The sequence below is a fragment of the Oncorhynchus mykiss genome, chromosome 9, assembly GCF_057628025.1.
Source record: "Oncorhynchus mykiss isolate SJ-2025 chromosome 9, ASM5762802v1, whole genome shotgun sequence".
Classification (NCBI taxonomy): Eukaryota; Metazoa; Chordata; class Actinopteri; order Salmoniformes; family Salmonidae; genus Oncorhynchus; species Oncorhynchus mykiss.
In genome coordinates, this window is record NC_143030.1 from 81,779,037 (window position 1) to 81,800,171 (window position 21,135).

Consider the following 21,135-nt stretch of genomic DNA (forward strand, 5'->3'; position numbering starts at 1 on the left):
ATAGTCCTGTTGACCCCTGGTCTGACCCCTACAGACATGTAATATAGTCCTGTTGACCCCTGGTCTGACCCCTACAGACATGTCATTTAGTCCTGTTGCCCCCTGGACTGACCCCTACAGACATGTCATTTAGTCCTGTTGACCCCTGGACTGACCCCTACAGACATGTCATTTAGTCCGGTTGACCCCTGGACTGACCCCTACAGACATGTCATTTAGTCCTGTTGACCCCTACAGACATGTCATTTAGTCCTGTTGACCCCTGGACTGACCCCTACAGACATGTCATTTAGTCCTGTTGACCCCTACACACATGTCATTTAGTCCTGTTGACCCCTGGACTGACCCCTACAGACATGTCATTTAGTCCTGTTGACCCCTACACACATGTCATTTAGTCCTGTTGACCCCTAAAGACATGTCATTTAGTCCTGTTGACCCCTGGACTGACCCCTACAGACATGTCATTTAGTCCTGTTGACCCCTACAGACATGTCATTTAGTCCTGTTGACCCCTACAGACATGTCATTTAGTCCTGTTGACCCCTGGACTGACCCCTACAGACATGTCATTTAGTCCTGTTGACCCCTGGACTGACCCCTACAGACATGTCATATAGTCCTGTTGACCCCTACAGACATGTCATTTAGTCCTGTTGACCCCTGGACTGACCCCTACAGACATGTCATATAGTCCTGTTGACCCCTACAGACATGTCATTTAGTCCTGTTGACCCCTGGACTGACCCTCACAGACATGTCATTTAGTCCTGTAGACCCCTACAGACATGTCATTTAGTCCTGTTGACCCCTACAGACATGTCATTTAGTCCTGTTGACCCCTGGACTGACCCCTACAGACATGTCATTTAGTCCTGTTGACCCCTGGACTGACCCCTACAGACATGTCATTTAGTCCTGTTGACCCCTGGACTGACCCCTACAGACATGTCATTTAGTCCTGTTGACCCCTGGACTGACCCCTACAGACATGTCATTTAGTCCTGTTGACCCCTGGACTGACCCCTACACACATGTCATTTAGTCCTGTTGACCCCTGGACTGACCCCTACAGACATGTCATTTAGTCCTGTTGACCCCTGGACTGACCCCTACAGACATGTCATTTAGTCCTGTTGACCCCTACAGACATGTCATTTAGTCCTGTTGACCCCTGGACTGACCCCTACAGACATGTCATTTAGTCCTGTTGACCCCTACAGACATGTCATTTAGTCCTGTTGACCCCTGGACTGACCCCTACAGACATGTCATTTAGTCCTGTTGACCCCTACCGACATGTCATTTAGTCCTGTTGACCCCTGGACTGACCCCTACAGACATGTCATTTAGTCCTGTTGACCCCTACAGACATGTCATTTAGTCCTGTTGACCCCTGGACTGACCCCTACAGACATGTAATATAGTCCTGTTGACCCCTACAGACATGTAATATAGTCCTGTTGACCCCTACAGACATGTCATTTAGTCCTGTTGACCCCTACAGACATGTCATTTAGTCCTGTTGACCCCTGGACTGACCCCTACAGACATGTCATTTAGTCCTGTTGACCCCTACAGACATGTAATTTAGTCCTGTTGACCCCTACAGACATGTCATTTAGTCCTGTTGACCCCTGGACTGACCCCTACAGACATGTAATATAGTCCTGTTGCCCCCTGGACTGACCCCTACAGACATGTCATTTAGTCCTGTTGAAGCCCTGGACTGACCCCTACAGACTGGTCATTTAGTCTTGTTGCCCCCTGGACTGACCCCTACAGACATGTCATTTAGTCCTGTTGACCCCTGGACTGACCCCTACAGACATGTCATTTAGTCCTGTTGACCCCTGGACTGACCCCTACAGACATGTCATTTAGTCCTGTTGACCCCTGGACTGACCCCTACAGACATGTCATTTAGTCCTGTTGACCCCTGGACTGACCCCTACAGACTGGTCATTTAGTCCTGTTTACCCCTACAGACATGTCATTTAGTCCTGTTGACCCCTGGACTGACCCCTACAGACATGTCATTTAGTCCTGTTGACCCCTGGACTGACCCCTACAGACTGGTCATTTAGTCCTGTTGACCCCTGGACTGACCCCTACAGACATGTCATTTAGTCTTGTTGCCCCCTGGACTGACCCCTACAGACATGTCATTTAGTCCTGTTGACCCCTGGACTGACCCCTACAGACATGTCATTTAGTCCTGTTGACCCCTGGACTGACCCCTACAGACTGGTCATTTAGTCCTGTTGACCCCTACAGACATGTCATTTAGTCCTGTTGACCCCTGGACTGACCCCTACAGACATGTCATTTAGTCCTGTTGACCCCTGGACTGACCCCTACAGACTGGTCATTTAGTCCTGTTGACCCCTACAGACATGTCATTTAGTCCTGTTGCCCCCTGGACTGACCCCTACAGACATGTCATTTAGTCCTGTTGACCCCTGGACTGACCCCTACAGACATGTCATTTAGTCCTGTTGACCCCTGGACTGACCCCTACAGACATGTCATTTAGTCCTGTTGACCCCTGGACTGACCCCTACAGACATGTAATATAGTCCTGTTGACCCCTGGACTGACCCCTACAGACATGTCATTTAGTCCTGTTGACCCCTGGACTGACCCCTACAGACATGTCATTTAGTCCTGTTGACCCCTGGACTGACCCCTACAGACATGTAATATAGTCCTGTTGACCCCTGGACTGACCCCTACAGACATGTAATATAGTCCTGTTGACCCCTGGACTGACCCCTACAGACATGTAATATAGTCCTGTTGACCCCTGGTCTGACCCCTACAGACATGTAATATAGTCCTGTTGACCCCTGGACTGACCCCTACACACATGTAATATAGTCCTGTTGACCCCTACAGACATGTAATATAGTCCTGTTGACCCCTACAGACATGTAATATAGTCCTGTTGACCCCTACAGACATGTCATTTAGTCCTGTTGACCCCTGGACTGACCCCTACAGACATGTCATTTAGTCCTGTTGACCCCTGGACTGACCCCTACAGACATGTAATATAGTCCTGTTGACCCCTGGACTGACCCCTACAGACATGTAATATAGTCCTGTTGACCCCTACAGACATGTCATTTAGTCCTGTTGACCCCTGGACTGACCCCTACAGACATGTAATATAGTCCTGTTGACCCCTGGACTGACCCCTACAGACATGTAATATAGTCCTGTTGACCCCTACAGACATGTCATTTAGTCCTGTTGACCCCTGGACTGACCCCTACAGACATGTAATATAGTCCTGTTGACCCCTGGACTGACCCCTACAGACATGTAATATAGTCCTGTTGACCCCTGGACTGACCCCTACAGACATGTAATATAGTCCTGTTGACCCCTGGACTGACCCCTACAGACATGTAATATAGTCCTGTTGACCCCTGGACTGACCCCTACAGACATGTAATATAGTCCTGTTGACCCCTACAGACATGTAATATAGTCCTGTTGACCCCTACAGACATGTCATTTAGTCCTGTTGACCCCTGGACTGACCCCTACAGACATGTAATATAGTCCTGTTGACCCCTGGACTGACCCCTACAGACATGTAATATAGTCCTGTTGACCCCTACAGACATGTAATATAGTCCTGTTGACCCCTACAGACATGTCATTTAGTCCTGTTGACCCCTGGACTGACCCCTACAGACATGTCATTTAGTCCTGTTGACCCCTACAGACTGGTCATTTAGTCCTGTTGACCCCTGGACTGACCCCTACAGACATGTCATTTAGTCCTGTTGACCCCTGGACTGACCCCTACAGACATGTCATTTAGTCCTGTTGACCCCTGGACTGACCCCTACAGACATGTCATTTAGTCCTGTTGACCCCTGGACTGACCCCTACAGACATGTCATTTAGTCCTGTTGACCCCTACAGACTGGTCATTTAGTCCTGTTGACCCCTGGACTGACCCCTACAGACATGTCATTTAGTCCTGTTGACCCCTGGACTGACCCCTACAGACTGGTCATTTAGTCCTGTTGACCCCTGGACTGACCCCTACAGACATGTCATTTAGTCCTGTTGACCCCTGGACTGACCCCTACAGACATGTCATTTAGTCCTGTTGACCCCTGGACTGACCCCTACAGACATGTCATTTAGTCCTGTTGACCCCTGGACTGACCCCTAAAAATGATGCTTATTCAAACATATTACTAATATCACAGCAAATTGTTATGCTGTAATATCTGCTATTTAGCCAACACTTTCATCTCCAAAGTACCTTACAGTCATGCTTGCATACATCTTCCGTATGGGTGGTCCAGGGAATTGAGCCCACTACCCTGGCGTTACAAGCACCAGGCTCTACCAACAGAGCTACAATGGACCACATTCCACACCTTGCTATCGTTCCACTTCTTTTCACTGCCAAACACTATGACATATTTTTGATTTGATTTAGCCTTTAATTTACCAACGCAAGTCAGTTAAGAACAAATTCTTATTTACAATGACTGCCTACCAAAAGGCCTTCCTGCGGGGACAGGGGCTGGGATTAAAAATGTAAACTCTCTCGCTCTCGCTCTCTGTTTCTCTCTCTGTTTCTCTCTCTCTGTTTCTCTCTCTCTCCCTCTCTCTGTTTCTCTCTCTCTCCCTCTCTCTGTTTCTCTCTCTCTCCCTCTCTCTGTTTCTCTCTCTCTCTGTTTCTCTGTTTCTCTCTCGCTTTCTCTCTGTTTCTCTCTCTCTCTGTTTCTCTCTCTCTCTCTCTCTGTTTCTCTCTCTCTCTCTATGTTTCTCTCTCTCTCCCTCTCTCTGTTTCTCTCTCTCTCCCTCTCTGTTTCTCTCTCTCTCCCTCTCTCTGTTTCTCTCTCTCTCTGTTTCTCTGTTTCTCTCTCGCTCTCTCTCTCTGTTTCTCTCTCTGTTTCTCTCTCTCACACTCACACTCTCAAACACACACACACACACACTCAATGACCCCTAAGAGAGGGGGGCTGGGATTAAGAGAGGGGTCAGTGTGTGTGTGTGTGAGTAAATGTCTGCAGTAGAAAGGGCTCCTGTGTTTCTGTGAGAGGAAGAGGAACTGCTTTATAAAGGGAGTCTTCATTAAAGCCTTTTAAATCAAAGATACTGCTTCATTTAGACCTGCCATTACTGATTTACTCCCTCTCTCTCCCCCTCTCTCTCTCCCCCTCTCTCTCCCTCTCTCTCCCCCTCTCTCCTTCCCCTTCTCTCTCTCCCCCTCTCTCTCTCCCTCTCTCTCTCCCTCTCTCTCTCCCTCTCTCTCTCCCTCTCTCTCCCCCTCTCTCTTTCTCCCTCTCTCTCCCCCTCTCTCTTTCTCCCTCTCTCTCCCCCTCTCTCTCTCCCCCTCTCTCTCCCCCTCTCTCTCTCCCCCTCTCTCTCTCCCTCTCTCTCCCCCTCTCTCTCTCCCTCTCTCTCCCCCTCTCTCTTTCTCCCTCTCTCTCCCCCTCTCTCTTTCTCCCTCTCTCTCCCCCTCTCTCTTTCTCCCTCTCTCTCCCCCTCTCTCCTCCCCCTTCCCCTCTCCCCCCCTCTCTCTCTCTCCTTCTCCCTCTCTCTCTCCCCCCTCTCTCCTTCCCCTTCCTTCTCTCTCTCCCTCTCTCCCCTCTCTCCTTCCCCTTCCTTCTCTCTCTCCCTCTCTCCCCCTCTCTCCTTCCCCTTCTCTCCCCCCCCTCTCTCTCCTTCTCCCTATGTCTCCCTCTCTCTCTCCCCCTCTCTCTCCCCCCTCTCTCCTTCCCCTTCTCTCCCCCCCTCTCTCTTTCTCTCATTCATATATATATATATATATATATATATATATATATATATATATATATACAGTGCCTTGCGAAAGTATTCGGCCCCCTTGAACTTTGCGACCTTTTGCCACATTGCAGGCTTCAAACATAAAGATATAAAACTGTATTTTTTTGTGAAGAATCAACAACAAGTGGGACACAATCATGAAGTGGAACGACATTTATTGGATATTTCAAACTTTTTTAACAAATCAAAAACTGAAAAATTGGGCGTGCAAAATTATTCAGCCCCCTTAAGTTAATACTTTGTAGCGCCACCTTTTGCTGCGATTACAGCTGTAAGTCGCTTGGGGTATGTCTCTATCAGTTTTGCACATCGAGAGACTGAATTTTTTTCCCATTCCTCCTTGCAAAACAGCTCGAGCTCAGTGAGGTTGGATGGAGAGCATTTGTGAACAGCAGTTTTCAGTTCTTTCCACAGATTCTCGATTGGATTCAGGTCTGGACTTTGACTTGGCCCATTCTAACACCTGGATATGTTTATTTTTGAACCATTCCATTGTAGATTTTGCTTTATGTTTTGGATCATTGTCTTGTTGGAAGACAAATCTCCGTCCCAGTCTCAGGTCTTTTGCAGACTCCATCAGATTTTCTTCCAGAATGGTCCTGTATTTGGCTCCATCCATCTTCCCATCAATTTTAACCATCTTCCCTGTCCCTGCTGAAGAAAAGCAGGCCCAAACCATGATGCTGCCACCACCATGTTTGACAGTGGGGATGGTATGTTCAGCTGTGTTGCTTTTACGCCAAACATAACGTTTTGCATTGTTGCCAAAAAGTTCAATTTTGGTTTCATCTGACCAGAGCACCTTCTTCCACATGTTTGGTGTGTCTTCCAGGTGGCTTGTGGCAAACTTTAACCGACACTTTTTATGGATATCTTTAAGAAATGGCTTTCTTCTTGCCACTCTTCCATAAAGGCCAGATTTGTGCAATATACGACTGATTGTTGTCCTATGGACAGAGTCTCCCACCTCAGCTGTAGATCTCTGCAGTTCATCCAGAGTGATCATGGGCCTCTTGGCTGCATCTCTGATCAGTCTTCTCCTTGTATGAGCTGAAAATTTAGAGGGACGGCCAGGTCTTGGTAGATTTGCAGTGGTCTGATACTCCTTCCATTTCAATATTATCGCTTGCACAGTGCTCCTTCGGATGTTTAAAGCTTGGGAAATATTTTTGTATCCAAATCCGGCTTTAAACTTCTTCACAACAGTATCTCGGACCTGCCTGGTGTGTTCCTTGTTCTTCATGATGCTCTCTGCGCTTTTGACGGACCTCTGAGACTATCACAGTGCAGGTGCATTTATACAGAGACTTGATTACACACAGGTGGATTGTATTTATCATCATTAGTCATTTAGGTCAACATTGGATCATTCAGAGATCCTCACTGAACTTCTGGAGAGAGTTTGCTGCACTGAAAGTAAAGGGGCTGAATAATTTTGCACGCCCAATTTTTCAGTTTTTGATTTGTTAAAAAAGTTTGAAATATCCAATAAATGTCGTTCCACTTCATGATTGTGTCCCACTTGTTGTTGATTCTTCACAAAAAAATACAGTTTTATATCTTTATGTTTGAAGCCTGAAATGTGGCAAAAGGTCGCAAAGTTCAAGGGGGCCGAATACTTTCGCAAGGCACTGTGTGTAATATTGTAATATATATATATATATGAGATTCTTTAAAGTTGCCACACTTTGCCTTGATGATAGAATGCCAAGAGTGTGCAAAACTGTAATAAAATAAAGAACCTTTGAATGAGAAGCTGTATCCAAACTTTAGACTGGTACTGTGTTTTAATGTTTTAATTGTACCTTTTATTTAACTAGGCAAGTCAGTAGGCAAGTCACTTATTTTCAATGACGGCCTAGGAACAGTGGGTTAACTGGTCTAGGAACAGTGGGGTTAACTGGTCTAGGAACAGTGGGTTAACTGGTCTATGAACAGTGGGTTAACTGGTCTAGGAACAGTGGGTTAACTGGTCTAGGAACAGTGGGTTAACTGGTCTAGGAACAGTGGGTTAACTGGTCTAGGAACAGTGGGTTAACTGGTCTAGGAACAGTGGGTTAACTGGTCTAGGAACAGTGGGTTAACTGGTCTAGGAACAGGGGGTTAACTGCCTGTTCAGAGGCAGAACGACAGATTTGTACCTTGTCAGCTCGGGGGTTTGAACTTGCAACCTTCCGGTTACTAGTCCAACGCTCTAACCACTGGTACTGTGTATTCGATATATTTTGCCCATTGGAGCAAATTAGGAAGTTTAGTCCAGATACTGTCATCTTTCAACACTGGAATGATCAGAAATGGAATCGGATGACTCATGTGTTCAAGAAGGGTAACTGACAATTCAGGTTCTGATATAAATCCACTTCTACGGGTGAGATTTGACCTGTGTATTCCTAGGCCTCGAGAAGCACTCCTTTCTATTTCAGTTTATTGACAGTAAACCTGTGAATAGATTAGATAATCCTATGAAAGAAAAACTCCATATCTATTCTGTTTCTCCTTTTATAAAGCAAAGCAATGACTGTTGATGTTGTGCCAACCGCCTCCTGATCCCACTGTGTCCCAAATACACTACATTTTGCATCCCAAATGGCACCCTATTCCCTTCATAGTGCCCTACACTGCACCACCAAATGGCACCCTATTCCCTTCATAGTGCACTACACTGCACCACCAAATGGTACCCTATTCCCTTCATAGTGCACTACACTGCACCACCAAATGGTACCCTATTCCCTTCATAGTGCCCTACACCGCACCACCAAATGGCACCCTACTCCCTTCATAGTGCCCAGGGTCAAATGTAATCTGCACTATATATGGAATAGGGTGCCATTTAACAGACGTAATGCTATTCGGGAGGCAGCCCTGGTTTATAATCTCTAACAAGGCTTTGGTGGATTAAAATACCGACGTGTTAACCCCTAATCTACCGCAAACAGAAAACTGTCAGGATTCGGGAATACCTTTTCATCTGTCTCTCTGCAAAGGAATTGCCCTCTGCTTCTTTGTCAATTTTGGAAATGTGGTCAAATAATTGTATGTAGTCAATAGATAAACGCAATGACTTGATGGATCAATGTTTTCCGAATTAGAATGTAAACAGCCTCCATATCTAAATAAAACGAATATACATGTTCAAGTCAATTGTGTTTGCTGAATTTATATGGAATTATTTGAATACCTATTCAGCGGCCATGAAGCGCACCAGCCATGAAAGAGTTAACGCGCTGAGCGCTACTTTACGATATACCGTTCAGCGGTGAATAGGAGGGACCGGATTGGTCCTTTCTCTGACTAACTGTGGTAGTGGCTCAGTCTTTTCTCCTAGTTACTACATGGATACGGAAGATGTAGGCAGAGGCAGCCTATTGATGGAGACCAAGAGCATGTGCGTTGCGTGCTCTCTCTCTATCCCTGGTGAATAGGCGTTTATGTTATATAGTCCTCTCTCTCTCTCTCCTCTCTCTCTCTCTGTCTCTCTCTCTGTCCCTCTCTCTCTGATGAAGAAACTTGCAAGCGAAGCATCTTTCTTTATCTTCTGCTAACCAGGATAAAGAAAACATCACCACATAAGTTATTTGTAGGCTATATCTCCCTCCCAGTCCCGGGTTTGGATGCTGCATGGAAGGTGAGCAACTGGAAGATTCTGAAACTGATATCGGAGGAACGAACCGGAGTGCGTGACAGACGCAGGGGAACGAACCGGAGTGTGTGACAGACGCAGAGGAACGACCCGGAGTGTGTGACAGACGCAGAGGAACGAACCGGAGTGTGTGAAAGGCGCAGAGGAACGAACCGGAGTGTGTGACAGACGCAGAGGAACGACCCGGAGTGTGTGACAGACGCAGAGGAACGAACCGGAGTGTGTGACAGACGCAGAGGAACGAACCGGAGTGTGTGAAAGGCGCAGAGGAACGAACCGGAGTGTGTGAAAGGCGCAGAGGAACGAACCGGAGTGTGTGAAAGGCGCAGAGGAACGAACCGGAGTGTGTGACAGACGCAGGGGAACGAACCGGAGTGTGTGACAGACGCAGAGGAACGACCCGGAGTGTGTGAAAGGCGCAGAAGAACGAACCGGAGTGTGTGAAAGGCGCAGAGGAACGAACCGGAGTGTGTGAAAGGCGCAGAGGAACGAACCGGGGTGTGTGTGAAAGACAGAACATCTCCATTGGTTTACCATTATACCGGTCTACCCCAGGGCAGTGTAGAGATTGTACTGAGATAATAAAAATACATTTTTAAACAATTCATTCTGAATGAACGTTACCGGACCGCAAGGAACTACGAATAGATCTGCGGAAAGGAAGGTGTGTTTTTTTTTTCTTCCATCACTCCTTCCACGAAGTCCGGTCCTAATGCCTGGTCTTTGCAGTGCACTTGGTCTTGTGTTGGTGTGCTGAATGAGCTCTCTCCGGACAGAGGCGAGCTATCCACGTTGCCGCCACACAGTGTTATGTTGTTGTGATACACGTTCACTCGCCCGAACAGGCAACAGGCTATGAATGGGACGTGTTATTCTGTTGCTCGCTGCTTGTTAGTTTTGCTTCTCATCATGATCAACGTGTCGGTATGATACAGACACCCTCACCCTATAGGTGCAGTCCTAGAGGACTCCGTCAGGACTGGACCAGTCACACTTTACACGTTTATTCCATGAAGATTCGGGATAGAATTTCAGAGATGTTTTTTTCTGCCGCGTTCGGGAGTCGATTCTTGGCATTAATAAAGGCGCTCTAAATCCCTTCAAACAGGTAGGCTACTTTTTTTTACAATGATTTTAAACCGTTTATTTAACTAGGCAAGTCAGTTTTAAATAACACATTCTTATTTTACAACGATGGCCAACCCCCGGCTAAACCCTCCCCTAACCCAGACAACGCTGGGGCCAATTGTGCTCCGCCCAATGGGACTCACGATCACAGCCAGTTGTGATACAGCCCGGGATTGAACTAGGGTCTGTAGTGACCACCTCTAGCACTGAGATGCAGTGCCTTAGACTGCTATGCCACTCAGGAGCCCCTAAGCATATATCTCTCCCCCCGCACTATCCCCACACACCCTCCATTGGTTATTCTGTATCAGAGGAAGCACAAAAGTGTTCCGGTTGATTATTGCTGCATTGCTGTTCACATGTTTTGATAAGCCTACTCAATGCTTGTGTGTGTCAAGGGTGGGAGGGGCGGGAGGGAGGGGAGGGGCGGGCGGGGTGGGGGGGGTGGCAGGGGCGGGAGGGGCGGGGTGGGGTGGGGGGGTTGGCAGGTGCGGGAGGGGCCCGGGCGGGAGGGGAGAGGCGGGGCGGGAGGGAGGGGGTGTAGCCAGTCGAGTCAATGTCTGGATGTAATGCTTCCGGAAGCCTGTGGTTGAGCGGTAGGTTCTGCTCCTTAACCGCTCCACGTTGACCCTGCTATGATACTGACCTCAATTGCAGTTCTTGCTTTATTCACATCTGTAGCTGGATAACAACGTAAAGACGGTCTTTAATAATGACTAATAATATAGGTCACTTTGTATTTCTCATTGAGCAACATTCATTTGGGATGCCCTGTTTTTAACGGGTCATCTTTTCATGAGGTGAAGATGCTTCAGTGAACCCAATGACCACACCCTGAAACCTCTTCATCCCGTGCCTTTAGCTGAGCAGGCTAACCCTGAAACCTCTTCATCCCCGTGCCTTTAGCTCAGCAGGCTAACCCTGAAACCTCTTCGTCCCTGTGCCTTTAGCTCAGCAGGCTAACCCTGAAACCTCTTCAATCTCGTGCCTTTAGCTCAGCAGGCTAACCCTGAAACCTCTTCATCCCCGTGCCTTTAGCTCAGCAGGCTAACCCTGAAACCTCTTCGTCCCTGTGCCTTTAGCTCAGCAGGCTAACCCTGAAACCTCTTCAATCTCGTGCCTTTAGCTCAGCAGGCTAACCCTGAAACCTCTTCATCCCCGTGCCTTTAGCTCAGCAGGCTAACCCTGAATTCTGTTAATTCTCGTGCCTCTATCTCAGCAGGCTAACCCTGAAACCTCTTCATTCTCTTGCCTCTATCTCAGCAGGCTAACCCTGAAACCTCTTCATTATCGTGCCTTTAGCTCAGCAGGCTAACCCTGAAACATCTTCATCTCCGTGCCTTTAGCTCAGCAGGCTAACCCTGAAACCTCTTCATCCCCGTGCCTTTAGCTCAGCAGGCTAACCCTGAAACCTCCTCATCCCGTGCCTTTAGCTCAGCAGGCTAACCCTGAAACCTCTTCATCTCCATGCCTTTAGCTCAGCAGGCTAACCCTGAAAACTCTTCATCTTCGTGCCTTTAGCTCAGCAGGCTAACCCTGAAACCTCTTCATTCTTGTGCCTTTAGCTCAGCAGGCTAACCCTGAAACCTCTTCATCCCTGTGCCGTTAGCTCAGCAGGCTAACCCTGAAAACTCTTAATCTTCGTGCCTTTAGCTCAGCAGGCTAACCCTGAAACCTCTTCATTCTTGTGCCTTTAGCTCAGCAGGCTAACCCTGAAACCTCTTCATCCCTGTGCCTTTAGCTCAGCAGGCTAACCCTGAAACCTCTTCAATCTCGTGCCTTTAGCTCAGCAGGCTAACCCTGAAACCTCTTCAATCTCGTGCCTTTAGCTCAGCAGGCTAACCCTGAAACCTCTTCATCTCCGTGCCTTTAGCTCTGCAGGCTAACCCTGAAACCTCTTCATTCTCGTGCCTTTAGCTCAGCAGGCTAACCCTGAAACCTCTTCATCTCCGTGCCTTTATCTCAGCAGGCTAACCCTGAAACCTCTTCATCTCCGTGCCTTTAGCTCAGCAGGCTAACCCTGAAACCTCTTCATCCCTGTGCCTTTAGCTCAGCAGGCTAACCCTGTACCTCCTCATCCCCGTGCCTTTAGCTCAACAGGCTAACCCTGTACCTCCTCATCCTGAACAAAAATATAAACGCATCATGTACAGTGTTGGTCCCATGTTTCATGAGTTGAAATAAAATATCCCAGAAATGTTTCATACGCACATAAAGCTTATTTCTAACATGTTTGTTTACATCCCTGTTAGTGAGCATTTCTCCTTTGCCAACATAATCCATCCACCTGACAGGTGTGACATATCATGATCATTACACAGGTGCACCTTGTGCTGGGAGCTATAAAAGGCCACTCTAAAATGCGTAGTTTTGTCACACAACATAATGCCACAGATGACTCAGGTTTTGAGGGAGCGTGCATTTGGCATGTTGATTGCAGGAATGTTCACCAGAACTGTTGCCAGAGAATTTAATGGTAATTTCTCTACCATAAGCCACCTCGAATTTTGTTTTAGAGAATTTGGCAGTACGTCCAACCAGCCTCACAACCGGGCGAGCGGTTTGCTGATGTCAACATTTTGAGCCGAGTGCCCCCTGGTGGTGGTGGGGTTATGGTATGGGCAGGCATAAGCTACGGACAACGAACACAATTGCATTTTATCGATGTCAATGTTAATGCACAGAAATACTGTAACAATATCCCAAGGTCCTTCATCCATCACCACATGTTTCATGGTAATGCGTGGCCCCATGTCGCAAGGATCTGTACACAATTCCTGGAAGCTGAAAATGGCCCAGTTCTTCCATGGCCTGCATACTCACCAGACATGTCACCCATTGAGCATGTTTGGGATGCTCTGGATCCACACGTACGACAGTGTGTTCCACTTCCCGCCCAATATCCAGCAACTTCACACAGCCATTGAAGAGGAGTGGGACAACATTCCACAGGCCACAATCACCAGCCTGATCAACTCTATGTGAAGGAGATGTGTTGTGCTGCATGAGGCTAATGGTGGACACACCAGATACTGACTGGTTTTCTGATCCACACCCCTACCTTTTTTGTTTTTTTTAAGGAAGAGGAGAGAGCAACGGGGGATGAGGAAGAGGAGAGGGCAACGGGGGATGAGGAAGAGTTGAGGGCAACGGGGGATGAGGAAGAGGAGAGGGCAACAGGGGGATGAGGAAAAGGAGGGCAACGAGGAAGAGGAGGGCAACAGGGGGATGAGGAAGAGGAGGGCAACAGGGGGATGAGGAAGAGGAGAGGGCCAGGGGGAGATGAGGAAGAGGAGAGAGCAACGGGGGGGAAGAGGAGAGGGCAACGGGGGGATGAGGAAGAGGAGAGAGCAACGGGGGGGAAGAGGAGAGAGCACGGGGGATGAGGAAGAGGAGAGATCAATGGGGGGATGAGGAAGAGGAGAGAGCAATGGGGGGGAAGAGGAGAGGGCAACGGGGAGATGAAGAGGAGAGAGCAACAGGTAGATGAAGAAGAGGGCAACGGGGAGATGAGGAAGAGGAGTGGCTCTAAAGAGTCACTTAGGATTAGGGTTGCACTCAGAGGTGGAAACTTTCCGTGGGAATTAACAGGAATATATGCAAATTTAATATTAATACCATTTAAAAGTAGATGCTTTTTGCGTTGGATATATTTACCATATCATATGGCGACAGAAACCTAAACCTTTTACCTTATCATAAGTAGACATAATTGCAAATTATTAAATCCTTCCAATAGAAATAAAAAAATAACAATTTAGTTACGAATTGAACTTTAATTAAATGAGTTGATTCTTCACATGGGATGATTTCAACTGAACAACAAAAGAAAGGGAATATTGAATGATCCCCAATGATCCCCAATGATCCATCGTATCTTCCAAAAACCGTTTTAAACATACATCTGTAAAACTTGCTCTCATCCAGGACAAGGTGGTGAGACACGGTAGTGATGACACCATAGGCCTTGTTGATCTCTGCACCAGACTGCTCACAACCTTGCCCTCATCCAGGCCAAGGTGGCGAGACACGGTAGTGATGACACCATAGGCCTTGTTGATCTCTGCACCAGACAGGATGCTCTTGCCAGCAGACTTTGGGGTCCAACATGTACGCTGCGGTGTGATTGGGCTTCAGGCAGATGTCTTCACGTTTTTTTTTGCTGCATTTCAGAACTGCAGTTTCCTCTGCTTGGAGCAACAGTGAAGTGGGCAGGGCAGTACGGATTTCTTCTCTGACATCTGCAAGCAGAGTCTGAACATCAGACAGGATGGCTTTGTCTCCCTCGATCCGTCCAATGGCTACTGCTATAGGTTTCAGGCTGCTTACCACTCTCTCCCAAAATACATCATCCAGGAGGATCCTCTTGATGGGGCTGTCCATATTGGCAGACGGTAGTGAGAAGTGATAAGGCCATTTCTTGGAGAGACTCCTTCCCCTCCAAGAGACTGTCAAACATGATGACATCATCACCCCAACAGGTGTTGCTGGGCAGCTTCAATGTGGTGCTCTTATTCTTCTCACTTTGCTTAGTGAGGTAGATTGTTGCTATATTCATTCATCAGCATTTCTCTGACTACGATCCTCCATTGAGTAAAAAAAACTCTGATTCCAGGAGGACGATGAGCTGTTGCTATCGATAAGGTGTCTGATTCATCATTTACACCTCGAATAGAAGTAGAGGGACTTTTGTCAGAGGTTGCTTGTTGTGAACGCTGAGGGAACTTTATGCACTGGGCCAGATGATTCTGCATCTTTGTTGCATTCTTCACATATGATTTGGCACAGTATTTGCAAATGTACACAGCTCTTCCTTCTACATTAGCTGCAGTGAAATGTCTCCACACATCAGATAGTGCCTGTGATATTTTCCTACAAAGATTAGAAAAAAAGAGTTTAAAAAAACCATACAATTCCATGTACAGATAAATAGTTAAGCGGTTAGATTTAACAACTCCTTTGTAAGATAAATGGTTTAAAATGAAACATGTATGGAAACAGGTGAATTAAAACTCCTCAGTTAGCAGGCTCAATCAAGCAAAAACTAACTAGCAGAAATTGTTAACAAGTTAGAAATGATTTAAACACGCTTTGCTGTAGGCTACTATTTACTCCTTAACAAAAATCATATATGTCTTGTAAAATATATTCACCCCACCCAGTATTGTAATCAAAACTTACCAAAAAGCATGTAGCCCTTGGCTCAGACGGTGTAGTAGTTTGGACTCATTAGCATCTCATTAGTGTGCCAGATCTTGAGAATCAGCAGTGATTCGAAGTGACCCTCGTTTTGATCATGGCTACTTCATTACACAAAGGAAAAACCTCAACTAATTTCTACAAACTGGTGACATCCAGTGGAAGCAGTAGGAACTGCAGGAACGTCGATTGGAATTCTGGATTCCCCATGAAAACGTATTGTAAAGACATTGACCTAAAAAATGAATGGTTTGTTCTCCCTCGTTTTGATCATGGCTATTGCGATCCATGTTTATTAAACTGAAACAACGCGAATCTAAATACAAACACTACAAAACAATAAACGTAACGAAAACCGAAACAGCCTAATACTCGTGCACATAAACACAGAACAAGGACATCGGGACACTAAGGACAATCACCCACGAAACACTCAAAGAATATGGCTGCCTAAATATGGTTCCCAATCAGAGAGAACGATAAACACCTGCCTCTGATTGAGAACCACTTCAGACAGCCATAGACTTAACTAGAACACCCCACTAAGCTACAATCCCAATACCAACACACCACATACAAAAACCCATGCCACACCCTGGCCTGACCAAATAAATGAAGATAAACACAAAATACTTCGACCAGGGCGTGACAGAACCCCCCCCCCCCCCCCCCCCCCTAAGGTGCGGACTCCCGGACGCACATCAAAACAATAGGGAGGGTCAGCTCGGGACTGAGGGGTAGCTCGGGACTGAGGGGAAGCTCAGCACTGAGAGGAAGCTCAGGCAGGTAGTTGGATCCGGCAGATCCTGGCTGGCTGGTGGTTCTGGAAGAGTCTGGTTGACTGGCAGATCTGGAAGAGTCTGGTTGACTGGCAGATCTGGAAGAGTCTGGTTGACTGGCAGATCTGGAAGAGTCTGGCAGATCTGGAAGAGTCTGGCAGATCTGGAAGAGTCTGGCTGACTGGCAGATCTGGAAGAGTCTGGCTGACTGGCGGATCTGGAAGAGTCTGGCTGACTGGCGGATCTGGAAGAGTCTGGCTGACTGGCGGATCTGGAAGAGTCTGGCTGACTGGCGGATCTGGAAGAGTCTGGCTGACTGGCGGATCTGGAAGAGTCTGGCTGACTGGCGGATCTGGAAGAGTCTGGCTGACTGGCGGATCTGGAAGAGTCTGGCTGACTGGCGGATCTGGAAGAGTCTGGCTGACTGGCGGATCTGGAAGAGTCTGGCTGACTGGCGGATCTGGAAGAGTCTGGCTGACTGGCGGATCTGGAAGAGCAGACTGACGGATCTGGCTGCTCCATGCTGACTGACTGCTCTGGCTGCTCCATGCTGACTGGCTGCTCTGGCTGCTCCATGCTGACTGGCTGCTCCATGCTGATTGGCGGCTCTGGCTGCTCCACGCTGACTGGCAGCCCTGGCTGCTCCATGCTGACTGGCAGCCCTGGCTGCTCCATGCTGACTGGCAGCCCTGGCTGCTCCATGCTGACTGGCGGCCCTGGCTGCTCCATGCTGACTGACGGCTCTGGCTGCTCCATACAGACTGGCAGCTCTGGCGGCTCCTTGCAGACTGGCAGCTCTGGCAGCTCCTTGCAGACTGGCAGCTCCTTGCAGACTGGCAGCTCCTTGCAGACTGGCAGCTCTATGCAGACTGGCAGCTTCTTGCAGCTCTATGCAGACTGGCAGCTCTATGCAGACTGGAGACTCCGGCAGCGCTGTAGAGACGGAAGGCTCTGGCAGCGCTAAACAGGCGGGAGACTCCGGCAGCGCTGGAGAGGAGGAAGGCTCCAACTGCGCTGAACAGACGGGAGACTCCGGCAGCGCTGTAGAGGAGAAAGGCTCTGGCAGCGCTAGATAGGCGGGAGACTCCGGCAGCGCTGGAGAGGAGGAAGGCTCTGGCAGCGCTGGACAGGCGAGGCGCACTGTAGGCCTGATGCGTGGTGCTGGCACTGGTGGTACTGGGCCAAGAACACGCACAGGAAGCCTGGTGCGGGGAGCTGCCACCGGAGGGCTGGTGCGTGGAGGTGGTACTGGGTAGACCGGACCGTGCAGGCGCACTGGAGCTCTTGAGCACCGAGCCTGCCCAACCTTACCTGGTTGAATGCTCTCAGCACTTAGGATAGACCTCTCTCTGTCTGTTACTAATTAGTCACTTAGGATAGACCTCTCTCTGTCTGTTACTAATTAGTCACTTAGGATAGACCTCTCTCTGTCTGTTACTAATTAGTCACTTAGGATCGACCTCTCTCTGTCTGTTACTAATTAGTCACTTAGGATAGACCTCTCTCTGTCTGTTACTAATTAGTAACTTAGGATAGACCTCTCTCTGTCTGTTAGAAATTAACTTTATGTCCTGAACACAAATCCAATACAACACATCACTGAGTACCACTCTTCATATTTTCATGCATTGTGGTTGCTGCATCATGTTATGGGTATACATGTCATTGGCAAGAACTACATATTTTTGGTTTGTTGTTGGGATAAATAGAAACGGAATAGAGCTAAGCAGAGACAAAATCCTAGAGTAAAACAAGGTTCTGACTGTTTTCAACATTCACTGGGAGACAAATTGACCTTTCAGCAGGACAATAACCTTACCAAGACGACATTGAATGTTCCTGAGTGGCCTAGTTACAATTTTAACTTAAATCGTCTTGAAAATCTATGGCAAGACTAGAAAATGGCTGATGATCAACAACCAACTTGACAGAGCTTGAATAATTTTTAAAAGATAATGTGCAAATATTGTACAATCCAGGTGTGCAAAGTTCTTAGAGAGACTCCTCTCTCTCTGTCTCTGTCTCTCTGCCCCCCCTCCCCCCCAAGAGATAACAGCTGGAAATACAACAACTCTATTGCAACGCATCAACAGAGGATTCAGTGAACTTTGAACTGTTTGGACTGTTGATTCAGCGAAAGTTGAACGATTCTAAGCTGTGATGTGAAGACAGAATAAATTTGACCAGTTTTCTGAAAGACAACCAGTTTGCTGCTCTATCCCTCTATCTCTCCACCTCTCTCTCTCTCCACCTCTCTCTCGCTCTCCCTCTATCTCTCTCTCTCTCTCTTATGCCCGTAGAAACTCGAAACGGGAGAAGATATGCCTGTAGAAACTCGAAACGGGAGAAGTTATGCCCGTAGAAACTCGAAACGGGAGAAGTTATGCCCGTAGAAACAGGAGAAGTTATGCCCGTAGAAACGGGAGAAGTTATGCCCGTAGAAACGGGAGAAGTTATGCCCGTAGAAACTCGAAACGGGAGAAGATATGCCCGTAGAAACAGGAGAAGTTATGCCCGTAGAAACTCGAAACTGGAGAAGTTATGCCTGTAGAAACTCTAAACGGGAGAAGATATGCCCGTAGAAACTCGAAACGGGAGAAGATATGCCCGTAGAAACTCGAAACGGGAGAAGATATGCCCGTAGAAACGGGAGAAGATATGCCCGTAGAAACGGGAGAAGATATGCCCGTAGAAACGGGAGAAGATATGCCCGTAGAAACGGGAGAAGATATGCCTGTAGAAACTCTAAACGGGAGAAGATATGCCCGTAGAAACTCTAAACGGGAGAAAATATGCCTGTAGAAACTCGAAACGGGAGAAGTTATGCCCGTAGAAACGGGAGAAGATATGCCCGTAGAAACGGGAGAAGATATGCCCGTAGAAACTCGAAAAGGGAGAAGATATGCCTGTAGAAACTCGAAACGGGAGAAGATATGCCTGTAGAAACTCGAAACGGGAGAAGATATGCCCGTAGAAACGGGAGAAGTTATGCCCGTAGAAACTCAAAACGGGAGAAGATATGCCCGTAGAAACTCGAAACGGGAGAAGATATGCCCGTAGAAACTCGAAACGGGAGAAGTTATGCCCGTAGAAACTCGAAACGGGAGAAGTTATGCCCGTAGAAACGGGAGAAGTTATGCCCGTAGATACGGGGGAAGTTATGCCCGTAGATACGGGGGAAGTTATGCCTGTAGTAACGGGAGAAGTTATCCCCGTAGAAACTCGAAACGGGAGAAGTTATGCCCGCAGAAACTCGAAACGGGAGAAGTTATGCGCGTAGAAACGGGAGAAGTTATGCCCGTAGAAACTCGAAACGGGAGAAGATATGCCTGTAGAAACTCGAAACGGGAGAAGTTATGCGCGTAGAAACGGGAGAAGTTATGCCCGTAGAAACTTGAAACGGGAGAAGTTATGCCCGTAGAAACTCGAAACGGGAGAAGTTATGCGCGTAGAAACGGGAGAAGTTATGCCCGTAGAAACTCGAAACGGGAGAAGATATGCCTGTAGAAACTCGAAACAGGAGAAGATATGCCCGTAGAAACTCGAAACGGGAGAAGATATGCCCGTAGAAACTCGAAACGGGAGAAGATATGCCCGTAGAAACTCTAAACGGGAGAAGATATGCCTGTAGAAACTCGAAACGGGAGAAGATATGCCTGTAGAAACTCGAAACGGGAGAAGATATGCCTGTAGAAACTCGAAACGGGAGAAGATATGCCTGTAGAAACTCGAAACGGGAGTAGATATGCCTGTAGAAACTCTAAACGGGAGAAGATATGCCTGTAGAAACGGGAGAAGATATGCCCGTAGAAACGGGTGAAGACATGCTCATAGAAACTTTAAACGGGAGAAGTTATGCCCGTAGAAACTCGAAACGGGAGAAGATCTGTCCGTAGAAACTCGAAACGAGAGAAGATATGCCTGTAGAAACTCGAAACTGGAGAAGTTATGCCCGTAGAAACTCTAAACGGGAGAAGATATGCCTGTAGAAACGGGAGAAGATATGCCCGTAGAAACTCTAAATGGGAGAAGATATGCCCGTAGAAACGGGAGAAGATATGCCCGTAGAAACTCGAAACGGGAGAAGATATGCCCGTAGAAACTCGAAACGGGAGAAGATATGCCCGTAGAAACTCTAAACGGGAGAAGATATGCCTGTAGAAACTCGAAACGGGAGAAGATATGCCTGTAGAAACTCGAAACGGGAGTAGATATGCCTGTAGAAACTCTAAACGGGAGAAGATATGCCTGTAGAAACGGGAGAAGATATGCCCGTAGAAACGGGAGAAGTTATGGCCGTAGAAACGGGTGAAGTTATGCCCGTAGAAACTCGAAACGGGAGAAGATCTGTCTGTAGAAACTCGAAACGGGAGAAGATATGCCTGTAGAAACGGGAGAAGATATGCCCGTAGAAACTCTAAATGGGAGAAGATATGCCCGTAGAAACGGGAGAAGATATGCACGTAGAAACTCGAAACGGGAGAAGTTATGCCCGTAGAAACTCTAAACAGGAGAAGATATGCCTGTAGAAACGGGAGAAGATATGCCCGTAGAAACTCG

The 21,135-nt window shown here is 47.6% G+C and overlaps 1 protein-coding gene across 1 annotated transcript in view; it reads left to right on the forward strand.

The window, feature by feature from the left end:
• Nucleotides 1-9,152: 9,152 nt before the first annotated feature.
• The window catches only part of ccdc120a (coiled-coil domain containing 120a), a 137,136-nt gene continuing 125,153 nt past the window's right edge, over nucleotides 9,153-21,135 (forward strand). Inside the window, exon 1 of the mRNA XM_036989099.2 lies at nucleotides 9,153-10,577. The gene's annotated coding sequence lies outside the window, so the exon portion shown is untranslated. The remainder of the gene's footprint in view (nucleotides 10,578-21,135) is intronic.